General features: G+C 53.1%; 1 protein-coding gene across 1 annotated transcript in view; it reads right to left on the minus strand.

The window, feature by feature from the left end:
- Positions 1-12,326, minus strand: part of ZFC3H1 (zinc finger C3H1-type containing) — a 222,243-nt gene that overhangs the window by 49,310 nt on the left and 160,607 nt on the right.

Below are 12,326 nucleotides of genomic sequence, written 5' to 3' on the forward strand. Positions count from 1 at the left end.
ACATCGATATACGGGGCGGGGATATTGGAAAATCCCTGGCTCGGCTTGAGAGCCGATGGATATACCGGTTGGGCACGGTATCTCCAGGTGGGCTTAACGAGAATTTTGGTTTTAACGCCTTTCTTTAAGTTAAAATGCTGATCCTTGCTCAGGAGACGTTTGCATTATTAATTGTTTTTATATTTTAATGACTCTTACAACTTCTGGTTAATAAGTGATTGATATTGGGTTGCTTTTAGGTGTACTAATACTTTTTCTTCTCTCTTGAGTTTGTAGTGCCTTGGTATTTGTCATCTATGTGTAGGGGAGGAGTCGTTTAGGATGGCTGTACATGGGACTCTGGACCAGAAAAGGAAAAAACCGCCTTCTGACTGGATAAGCAGGAGGCTGGCATATTGAATTATGGAACAGAATTTGAGGACTATTGGCGTTCGTGTATTTATATTACGCCCTGTGTTACCAGCGGACTGCTGGGCTGGACTATGGAATGCTGGGTTCAACCAGCCTAATCATATATGTGCTATTCAGCACATTGCCTATATGGATTGAAGATTGCTGAATTATCCCAGCCTGACAATATGTACAATACTGGCATTTTGCTGGTATGTACTTTATACTACCAGTTCACCCTAGCTTAATAACATCTGCGGGTGTATGTATACGGATGGGCTATAATGTATTATTTATATGCCTCTCTGCGGTATGAGTTATATATCCATGATCTGGCCTAATGACAATGGCTAAAAGTACTCCTCCTATATATATAGTGGACATGTTGAAAATTCATATGTTATGTGTTAAATGACTAATTCTAACATTCTGTAAAACTATCTATATATGGGTTGCCTCTTATAATTTATGAGGTATAGCTTATTACTATATGCTACTGTTAATATCCCTAAACAAAAAAAGACTTCTGAGCGTTATACATGTGGAGCGCGGCAAAGCCCTGCAGTGGATCCCCGGCACTTTAGTACGGTCGGGTGGCGTGTGGCTGCGCATGCGCGGTGACTGTGGCATCGCGTTGCCATGGCCCCCGTGACTGACAGCTCCACGCTACGACCGGAACTAGTGCCGGGTCATTTCCGGTTTATCCACATTGCATGGCGGCGTCCGCGCCAGTAAAACACATGTTTGTGTGGCGCTCCCTAATCACTTAGGGGTATAAATGGACCCTTGAATGTTCTCATAGTACACCTGCCTCCCGAAGAAGCAGCAGTGAAACGCGTTGAGGCGTGGTGGCTGCGGTTGCACGTGTCAGCCCATCGGTCAGGTCTGTATACTTTTTTGGCCCTTTTTATAACTATGTGGTCTGGACTTAGATAGGACCTTGCCGTTCATGGAACCTATGGGTGAGTGGTGGAGCTGGATACCGCTACTGCAATGCTATTTGGGCAGTTGATTTTGGACTTTAGCAGTGGCAATGCCCGCCCCAACTCCCCCACAGTCTTGGATTGATCTATGTTTTGAACTTAGGTTTTGATATTGGAAGGAATACTATATAGTCTAGCCATTATTTAATTTGGCTTACCAATTGAGAACAAGGTGGTTTCCTGAGCATATTTACATTGGCCGAGATTCTATGTTTTAACTTCCGCATTTGCGATAGTGCTATATGTGAACACTCCATGAATATATGGGTCGTTCCCATGGGGTTCCATGGACCACGTGGAGGGCCAGGTAGACGTAATTTACATGATTACTCTATTTAACATCTGTCCGATACCGATGGTCTGACTATGCCCGCACCTACCCCTCCCATGTTAGGAGGGACTCACTTGTGATTCACACTGTCCTATTGTGCCGAATGTAACATTGTCATTTTTTAGAAAAGTGTTTAATAAAAAGTAGATTTTGGGTACTCACCGTAAAATCTCTTTCTTGGAGCCTTCATTGGGGGACACAGAGACCATGGGTTGTATGCTGCTGCCACTAGGAGGCGACACTAAGCAAAAAACAAGGAAACTCCTCCTATGGAGTATACACCCACCAACTGGCAATTGTACCTCAGTTAGTGAGAAAGCAATAGGAGACAACAGTAGAACAAAACGCTCAATCATACAGAAGTGGACATTAAACTCAACAGTCAACAGAAACATTGAACAGTAACATATGTCCAACACAAGGGCAGGTGCTGTGTCCCCCAATGAAGGCTCCAAGAAAGAGATTTTACGGTGAGTACCCAAAATCTACTTTTCTTTATCGCTTCATTGGGGGACACAGAGACCATGGGACATCCTAAAGCAGTCCCGCGGGTGGGTCTAATGTTACTCTCAGGGCTGACCTCGGTCCACTGCAGCCTGCAGGACTCGTCTACCGAGGCTCGCATCGGAGGATGCGAAAGTGTGGACCCTGTAGAACTTCGTGAAAGTGTGGAGCGAAGACCAGGTGGCCGCTTTGCAGAGCTGCGACGCTGGAGCGTGGTGACGGACCGCCCACGAGGCTCCCACCGCCCTGGTGGAATGGGCCGTAATCCTGAGTGGGCGCGTTCTCCCTCTTACCCGGTAGGCTTCCAGTACGGCAGAGCGAATCCATCGCGAAATGGAGGACTTGGAGGCAGGTAGGCCTCTGCGCGGGCCAGACGGAAGTACAAAAAGGGAATCCGACCGTCTGAATTGAGAGGTCCTGGAAATGTACAAACGGAGAGCTCTGACCAAGTCCAGCTTGTGGAGAAGAATCTCACGAGGGTGTGAAGGATTCGGACAAAAGGAGGGGAGAACAATGTCCTCGTTAAGATGGAAGGAGGAAACCACCTTGGGCAGAAAGGAAGGAACCGGACGGATGACTACCTTATCCTGGTGGAAGACAAGATATGGAGAGCGGCAGGAAAGCGCCGCTAGCTCAGATACCCGCCTGATTGACGTGATGGCAACTAAGATGGCGACCTTCCAAGAGAGGAACATGAGGGACGTCTCCTGCATAGGTTCGAAGGGAGAATGCTGGAGAACAGACAGAACCAGGTTAAGGTCCCAGGGCTCCACCGGAGGTTGAACCGGGGGCGCCGCATGCGCGGCTCCCTGAATGAATGTGCGAACCTGTGACCGAGAGGCAATCCTCCTTTGAAAGAGAATGGAAAGAGCAGCCACCTGACCCTTGAGGGAGCTGAGTGCTAATCCAGCCTCCAGACCAGATTGTAGGAATGACAACAGAACTGGTAAGGAGAAGGTCATGGCTGTGACCTGGTTAGCTTCACACCAGCGGAAATAGGCCTTCCACGTCCGGTGGTAAATGCGGGAAGAAGAAGGCTTCCGAGCTTTGATCATTGTCTGGACGACCTGTTCTGAGAATCCCGCGGAAGTTAGTACTGCGGCTTCAACAGCCATGCCATTAAATTGAGCGACTGTGAATTCTGGTGAAGAAAAGGCCCTTGAGTGAGAAGATCCTGGCGTCTGGAAGTCTCCACGGAACGTCGGCGAGAAGGTGCACAAGCTCTGCGTACCACGGGCGTCGAGGCCAATCTGGGGCCACGAGAATCACCGGAACTCCCTCCGCCTTGATCTTCTTGACTAGCTTGGGTATAAGCGGAAGTGGAGGGAAGAGGAACGGCAGAGAGAACTGCGACCAGGGGATCGCTAGGGCGTCCGTTGCGAGCGCTAGTGGGTCTCTTGCCCTGGAGACGAACTGGGGAACCTTGTGATTCCACCTGGAGGCCAGGAGATCCACGTCGGGGGTCCCCCACCTGGAACAGATCTGTTGGAAGATTCTGGGATTGAGGGACCATTCTCCGGCGTCGAGGCCCTCTCGGCTGAGGAAGTCGGCGGCCCAATTGTCCACGCCCGGGATGTGGACCGCCGAAATCGCTGGGATGTTCTGTTCGGCCCAGTCGAGGATTTGAGATACCTCTCTCATTGCCGCACGGCTGCGTGTTCCGCCTTGATGGTTTATGTAGGCCACAGTGGTTGCATTGTCGGACTGCACCCGAACTGGGTGTCCGCGAAGCAGAGCCTTCCAATGAAATAGAGCTAGGCGAACTGATCTGAGTTCCAAGATGTTGATGGGAAGTTTGGTTTCCGGCTCGGTCCAGCGACCCTGAACTGTGAGGTCCTGGAAAGTGGCTCCCCATCCTAGCAGGCTGGCGTCTGTCGTGACGACCCTCCATCGAAGGGGAAGAAATGATCTCCCTTGGAGGGTGAGGGGAGAGCATCTCCACCATTCCAATGATTGTCTGACTCGAGGAGGGATCGCAATTGGTCGATCCAGGGAGTGAGGGGACTTGTCCCATGCTGCGAGGAGGAGACCTTGAAGGGGGCGAGTGTGGAATTGACTGTAGGGCACCGCTTCCATTGACGCCACCATCTTCCCGAGAATGCTCATGCAGTATCGAAGGGAGCAGCGAGGTGCACGTTGGAGCTTCCAAATCCCCCTGAGAATAGCTGTGAGTTTGTCCTTGGGCAGAAGAACCTTCGCTTGCGAGGTATCGAAGATCATGCCGAGGAATGAGATGCGTTGAGACGGGATCAGAGATGACTTTGGTCTGTTGATCAACCAGCCGAGACGGGATTGAGTATCCAGAGTGATGTTGAGACTGTCGCGGCACTCCGCCGCCGAGGGAGCCTTGATCAAAATGTCGTCCAGATACGGGATGGCTAGAATTCCCCGGGTTCGAAGAATAGCCATGACAGTAGCCATCACCTTGGTTAAGACTCTGGGAGCTGTCGAGAGCCCGAATGGGAGGGCAGTGAACTGGAAGTGTTGCCCCTGAACCATGAAGCGTAGGAATCTCTGATGAGCTGGAAAGATCGGGATGTGGAGATAGGCGTCCTGGATGTCCACCGAGCAGAGGAACTCCCCTGGTTCCATGGACGCTATCACTGAGCGCAGAGACTCCATGCGGAATCGCCGGAGGCGGACCCGCCTGTTGAGACGCTTGAGATCCAGGATGGGGCGGACTGCACCATTCTTCTTCGGTACCACAAAGAGGTTTGAATAAAAACCCCGGAATCTGTCTTGAGGGATGACCCCAGAGTCTCGCATGGCTTGAATGGCTGCGAAGAAGCCCTTTGTGAGGGAGGGATCCTTGGGGGGCTTGGACTGGACGAAGCGTGAGCGAAGAAAACTATCTTGTAGCCGTGAGAGACGACGTCTCGAACCCAGGCGTCGTCTATCACGGAAAGCCACGTGCTTCTGAACCTGCGGAGACGACCGCCGACCCTGGATGGGGACCCGGTGACGGGAGCCCAGTCATGCGGAGGAAAATCTGTGGGATCTGGACCTGGAGGACTTGGACTGCTGGCCACGGGAACGCCAGGAACGCCAGTGGGGTGCTGCCTTAAAGGAGGGCTTCCGTCTCTCCTGACGCGCCGGGCACCGCTCCCGACGTGAGTTGGCGTTGGTGGAGAATTGACGAAAGGGGCGAAAGGGAAAAAGCCGCCGCTTTGGAGGAGCACGGTACTCTTGCCTCCCGTAGGCTCAGAGATGATCTTGTCCAGCTTTTCTCCGAATAGCCTGGTACCGACAAAGGGAAGACTGGTGAGAGACTTCGTGGATGCGGAGTCTGCGTTCCACGCCTTAAGCCACAGGGCTCTGCGGATTGCAGTAATGTTGCCGGCTGCCAGGGCAGCGGAAGCAGCAGAGTCAAGGGACGCAGCGACTAGATATTTTCCGGCGTGAGTGATCTGATCTGCCAGATCTGCCAGCTCTGGTCTGGGAGCATCAGCCAGGATACCACGGCGAAGGATCTTTGCCCAGGCGGAGACAGCCTTGGAAACCCAGGTGGTCGCAAAGGCTGGAGTGATGGCCGAGCCGGAGGCCTCAAAGGCCGACCTGGCTAAGGATTCTATGGTCCTGTCCGAGGGATCCTTCAGGGAGGCTCCATCAGACAGCGGCAGGGTGGTGCTGGACGAGAGTCGGGAGATCGGAGGATCCACTGAAGGAGCCACTGACCACTTCTGGAGAAGTTCCGGTGGGAAGGGATAAAGGACCTGAGCCCGCTTGCGTTTCTGGAAGAGCTTGTCGGGATGTTCCCACTGTCTGGAAAAAATATCCTCAAATTCCCTGTGGTTGCCAAAGCTTTTTGGCAGCTTCTTGGCTCTTTTGAAAGGGACTGATTGACAGGTAGGCGCTGGGTCAATGTCCTGTACCTCTAGGGTCTGATTGACAGCAATGACCAGACTGTCCATCATACCGGTCAGCTTGGATATATGTTCAGAGTCCAGATCGGAGTCAGAAGCAGAGTCCTGGTCCGAATCTGGAGCTGCCGCAGAAGAGACAGGAGACAGCGAGCGTGATGCTCTGGCGGCCCTAGCAGGGCTAGGGGAGCTGGAGGAAGACCCAGAGAGGGGCCGCTTCCTAGGCCTCCTTTGTGTTCTACCTTGCCGGGCTGGAGGCGCTGCGGGCTCAGACTCGCTCTGGGTCGCCGGAGGGACTCCAGAGGAGGAGGCGGACAGCCGGTCTATGGCCGATGCTAAGGACTGAGACATGTCAGTTAGCTTGTCCACGGACTGGGAGAGAGCTGAGGCCCACCCAGGCATGGGGGCCGAGTCCTCGTTACGGGCGGTGGGGGGCTCCGTAGTAGTCATGTTAGGTGTGCTACAGGCTACGCAGATGGGGGAGGACTGCCCTGAGGGAAACTTCTTTAGGCAAGAGGAGCAGGCGAAGTGAAGCACTATAGCCTGTGGTTGAGAGCGGGTCGCTCTTGTGCTGGACATGGGACAGAAGAGAGGAAATGAGGCAAGGGAAGAGAGACAGGAGGATGCCAGGTGGGTGAGGTACTGGGGAAGGAGCTGCCTCCCAGTGGCAGAGCTTACCCAGATTCTGTCGTTCTGTGTTTGAGCTGTCTCTGTAAGCAGGCGCTTCCTATCCAGCTATGCAGGCTGAGGGAGCAGAGGTGGGGGCTCCGAGGAGCTGCAGGGATGTGAGGCCGGTGGCTGCACGTGTAGCGTGTCTGCCGCACAGGAGATGACAGGGCAGTGACTGCTGCTGAGAGCCCAGGCCGGAGGAGGAGCCGAAAAAAGAGCGCGAAAAAACGGCGCGCAGACTGCAGGTATCGGCCGGGAGAGAGAGAGAGGAGGCCCGTGGTTGGCTGGGAAAGGGCTGCAGAGGCCTCCCCTGACTGGCTGCTGGAGCGGGCGGGCCTGCTAGAAGTGAGGGCACACGCGATAGGCTGGCCGGGAGGGGGCGTGGCCGGACGGGAGCTAGGCCGGAGAGAAGCCGGGGACTAGATTTTTAGGTGAGGCCGCAGGGGGAGCCGAGGACGGCGCCGAGGACGGGGTCGGGGCTGTGTGGGGGAGCCGAGCGTACTGCCTGGAGGGGAGCTGACCTGGGTAAGAACGAAGCCTGATAGATAGATTTAAAGAGACTTTTTTTTTTTTTTTTTTTTTGGAAACGGAGCCCCCCATGACCCGGGACAAGGGATGGGTACCTGTCCCGGTGGCTGATAGTCCTCTTTGCTTGATCCTGTCCTCCTTGGCTTGATCCCTGGGAAGGACATAGGGAGACGGGGTTCTTCCAATGATTTTTTCGTCTCCCCTCCCTGATCAGGCCGGCTGTGGAGGGCGGGCGTGCAGGGGGAGGGGGGCAAGGACCATCCGCCTGTCCCTCAGTGCGGATGCCCCCCAAACAGTCTTGAGAGTGTTAGGGGGGTAGGGTCCTGCCAGACAGGCACGGAAGTCAACGGAAGTGGCGGACGGACCCCACTTCTGTGCGACCGGCCTCTAGGGGGGAGAGCAGGGTGAGCAATTACACCCTGTCGCCCGACGAGCTGTGTCTGAAAAGAAAAAGGGGAAAAGATTAAAAATACAAACCTGAGGGGCTGGAGCAGCCCCAAGTGTGTCCACCTCCTATGGACACTAAGCTTAAACTGGGGTACAATTGCCAGTTGGTGGGTGTATACTGCATAGGAGGAGTTTCCTTGTTTTTTGCTTAGTGTCGCCTCCTAGTGGCAGCAGCATACAACCCATGGTCTCTGTGTCCCCCAATGAAGCGATAAAGAAAATTCTTGTTTATGACATTATGGCATTCCAGTAATTTCCTTGTGGGGTTACTTAGTGTGTTCTATGATAAAAATGCCGTCTGGTGGATATTAAGATGTGGTATCTGTGGTTCATTGAAAAACAAGTAAGGTAGACGGAAGCAACTTCAGGAGTCTAGAGCATCAGCGCCGATGGACTGTGGATCACGTGACCTGGCTAAGAACGCGGGTACCTTTGCGTTCGACCTTGAGGCCATTAGATCCACATCTGGTGTACCCCAGCGAGTGCAGATGTGTGGGAACACTTCTAGGTGGAGAAACCACTCTCCGGCGGCCAGGCCTTGGCGACTTAGAACGTCGGCAGCCCAGTTCTCTACTCCCGGTATGTGTAACGCTGAAAACACAGACCCCCGTCGATTCAGCCCAGGTGAGGATCCTGAGGACCTCGAGATAAGCTGTCTTGCTGCTGGTACTTCCCTGCAGATTGATCTAGGCCACAGCTGTTGCATTGTCCAATTGGACCCGAATCAAACGACCTGCTAGCAGAAGGGGAAAATGACCTGAGCACGAGAAAGATCGCACTGATTTTCAGGATGATTTCTGGGAAGGGAAGACTCCTGGGGCGTCCAACGTCCCCAGCAATGTGGAGCCAGTGCGCTGTTCCCCAGACTAAGAGGCTGGCGTCAGTAGTCAGGAGTAGCCAGTCCACTTGGGGGAGAAAAACTCCCTCTCGATATGGAAGAGGACTGAAGCCACCAGCAAAGCGCATACCTGACTGAAGGTGTCAGGTGAAAAGTTTGTCCAAGGAAAAGGGGCTCTTGTCCCAGGCAGCTAGAAGCGCAAGCTGCAGTGGGCGGTGGTGTGGCTAAGCGAGCAGCACTGACTCTATAGCCGCCGATATCCTACCTAGCACTCATACTGAATCGTATGGAGCGAGAGGAGTATGTAGAGGGCAATGTACCGCTTGTTGTAGAGCGGTCGCCTTGTCTTGAGGGAGAAATATCAAGCCCCGAAGGGTGTCCAGGGACATGCCCAGGGAGGTGACGGATTTTGACGGGACCGGGGATGATTTGACTGGAGTCAGAAGCTGCCCTAAGCGGGATAGGGTGCCCACAGAGATCCGGACGCTGGTTGAGCCCTTGAGGAGGTCATCCAAGCGAGGCAGAACAGCCACTCTTGGCGTGAAGGGCACTCATGGCGGCCGTTATGACCTTTGTTAAGACCCTTGGTGCTGCGGCAGAGCCGAGGGTAGGGCCACAAATGAAAAAAAAAAGAAGAAGTCCTGAATAGCGAAGTGGAGGAACTTTTGGTGAGCTGGAGCGATGGGTATGTGCAGGTACGCGTCCCTGATCGCTAGGGAGGCAAGGAATTCTCCTTCAACCATAAAGGTAAAAATGGACCCTAGGAATTCCATTCTGAATCTCCTTACGTACACGTTTGCTCAGGTGTTAGAGATCCAGGATGGGTCGAACTGACCAGTCCTTTTTTGGGGACAACGAGAGGATGGAATAGAAGGCCTTGACCCTCTCGCCGTCCGGAACAGGTACTATCACCCCCGCCGTTTGGAGGGAGTGGATCGCTGAGGAGAAGGCCTCGCGGTGTTTTGGAGCCTTTGGGGGGGGTTTGAGAGAAAAAAAATCTGTCCAGGGGATCGGGTTCGGAATTCAATGTGGTAACCAGAAGACACAAGGTATCGCGCCCATTTGGGGTCTGAGGCGGCAGCCCAGATGGAGGAGGACGAGACTCCTCAGTCTTTGTCTAGACTGCCAGGACAAGGTGGACTCGGGGAGGGCTGAGAAGGTCGGGCCCTGCGTGTCTAGTAAAAACATCCTGGGCTAGAGTTGGGGGAGGGAGGTACTCTTTTCCTCCCATGGCGTCAGACAAAAAAAGAGCCGGTCCAGACGATCGGCAAACCATCGGTCTGGAAAGGAGTACTGTGAGAGTCTTCTTAGAGACAGAGTCCGCTCTCCATTATCGGAACCAGAGGGCCTTACAGATGGCTATGGTATTTGAGGTGGCAATAACTGTGCAGGTAGCAGTTTCGAGGGAGGCCTGCATGAGGTACTCTGCCGCCGCATCAATGTGAACTGTTACATCTGTGAGGGTCTGAGGGAAACTGGTAGTCCTGGTGCCTGTGCGACCCACACGGAAGGGGAGAGGGACCCGCAGCCTCAAGGCGGAGCGATCGAGCTGCTCCACTTGTCTGTCCGTCGGGTCCTTGAAGGAGGATCAATCAAGTAAAAGACAGGAGGGTCCTTGAGGCAGGCGGAAGCCAGGTGAGGGTCCACTGAGGCCGGATCGGCCCAGCCCTTAGAGAAAGCTAAGCCAAAGGGATACCGGGACTCCATGAGTTTACAGAAACCGAAGCGGCGTAAAAAAACTTTTTTTTTTTAGGTTTCTTCACCCTTTTAAAGGAGACCGCAGGGTCAGTAGTGAATGGGAGATCTTCCACATGCAGAGTTTTGATTGATTGCTGCAATAAGGGAGTCCATCGCAGCTTGATCGCTTGGGGAGGTTGAAATCAAGGAATCATCCCGGTACAAACATCATTCCCCTTCCTCCGCCTCCTCAGAGACCGCGGAACACGTGGGAGAATCCCATCTGTGTACCCCAGAGGGAGAACCATGGGGGTCATGCCCTTTTTCTGATCTGCAACCGGTGAAGCAGAGGGCTGATTTTTATCAGAAGGACCCTCTATAGAGGTGTCATCAGGCTGCGTTCTGTCCAGGGGCCCCAAGGGGTGTGAGGACGATGTTGCATAGCCAGCACCAGGTTCTGGGAACTGTGCCCATTCCGGGGGACTGGGAGCCATAGGCTCTGGGCTGGCAGCAGTTGCTGCGGTGGTGGTGGGGGGGAGCTACAGGGGCACCGGACTCACAGAAGGAAGAGGTGCTATCATCCCCTAGTAGCTCAGCGTGGCAGGATGCATTAAAAGTCTTGTAGTTGTTGCTGTAGTTGTGCAGGGAATAAAACATGTGACTACAGCCTCTGGCTGATGAGCCACAAACTCTGATTATAATTAAGGGGCAATGCTCTGCAGAGCTAATGTGCAAGTGAGGCTATAACTCACCCAGAACACTGATGACCCTTCCCCCCCTCCTCCTGAGTCCCTGTTCCTGTGGGAAGGAGGAAGCCAGCTCTGAGAGACGCCCACAGGCTCTGATCACAAGAGGGAGCAATGCTCTGTAGAGCTTCTGTGTGAGGAGGGTTACGCACGCTTTCGTAAGGGGGCGTGGCTTATCGGGTGTCGGAGGGGACGAGGCTTAGCTCTGACAAGAAGGCATGAGAAAATATAATAAAAAAAAAAAAATGGTGGGAAGTGACTCCCCTGCCCCCCCCCTTCAGCCCTGCACAACAATGGTGGACAGAAAAAAACTCAGTGTACCGCAGCTGCACTGAGTCCTAGGAGCTGTTCCCCTCCCCCCGCCACAGGTGGAATTCTATGCAGGAGTCTGCAATCAGCCCAATCCAGTCAGTGTGACCTTTGCTCCAATTCCTGTCTGCTGTGCCCGGTCACAGAGCGTGTATCAACTCAGACCCTGCCAGAGGAACTGAGGAAGTTTTTCATCTGCTCTGGAAAAACCAGAAGGATCTCACCTCAACTCCTGTGGAGATGGCAGTCTGATGCCTGCTGCCTGGTCACACTGGTGTGGAGCATGTATCAACTCAGAGCCTGCAAGAGGGACTGAGGAAGTTTTTCATGTGCTCTGGAAAATCAGTGCCATGAGACCTGTCGTCCAGTGAGTAACAGCCCAGGATCCAGCGTCGCAGGAGGGGTACGGGTAGGCGACACTCCGCGTCCCCGCCTGTTGATGGTTTTGGGAAATCAGTCCCCGAAGGAGCCGTCGCCCTCTAAAAAAAAAAAAAAAATTCTTGCTGCAGTAGTCTGCAGAGATGTGCCTCCTATAGACACTAAGCTAAAACTGAAATAGCCTGGCTGGGCCAGGGGGTGTATACTGCAGGGGAGTAGCTAACATCTTTGCATCTACTTAGTGTCCTCCTATGGATAAGCAGCATAACACCCATGGTCCTGTGTCCCCCAATGAGGCGTCAGAGAAAAAAGGATTCCTGTGAAGGCAGTGATGCTGTATTGAGCCAATGAATATCACATGGGCCTTCTCATAATCCTCCTACAATCTCTACTCTATGACATTAAAGGGCCACAAGTGACCAGAGAACACAAACATTTTTTATTCCAGTTAGCCACTTTAAACAATTTGTGAACATGTATACCAGTTTAGAAGCTTTTATCAGGAACGTGTGTTGTGGCACAACACCCTTAATTAAGAATTTTGATATGTTCGCTCCATTTATTGTGTAGTGGCCTTTGTTTTTTTGAAACTGCAGCTTAGCTTAGCATTAGCTTAGCATTCAATTGACTATCATAGTATAGGTCACCAACATAAGCCCGTGAATC

The sequence above is a fragment of the Anomaloglossus baeobatrachus genome, chromosome 4, assembly GCF_048569485.1.
Source record: "Anomaloglossus baeobatrachus isolate aAnoBae1 chromosome 4, aAnoBae1.hap1, whole genome shotgun sequence".
NCBI lineage: Eukaryota > Metazoa > Chordata > Amphibia > Anura > Aromobatidae > Anomaloglossus > Anomaloglossus baeobatrachus.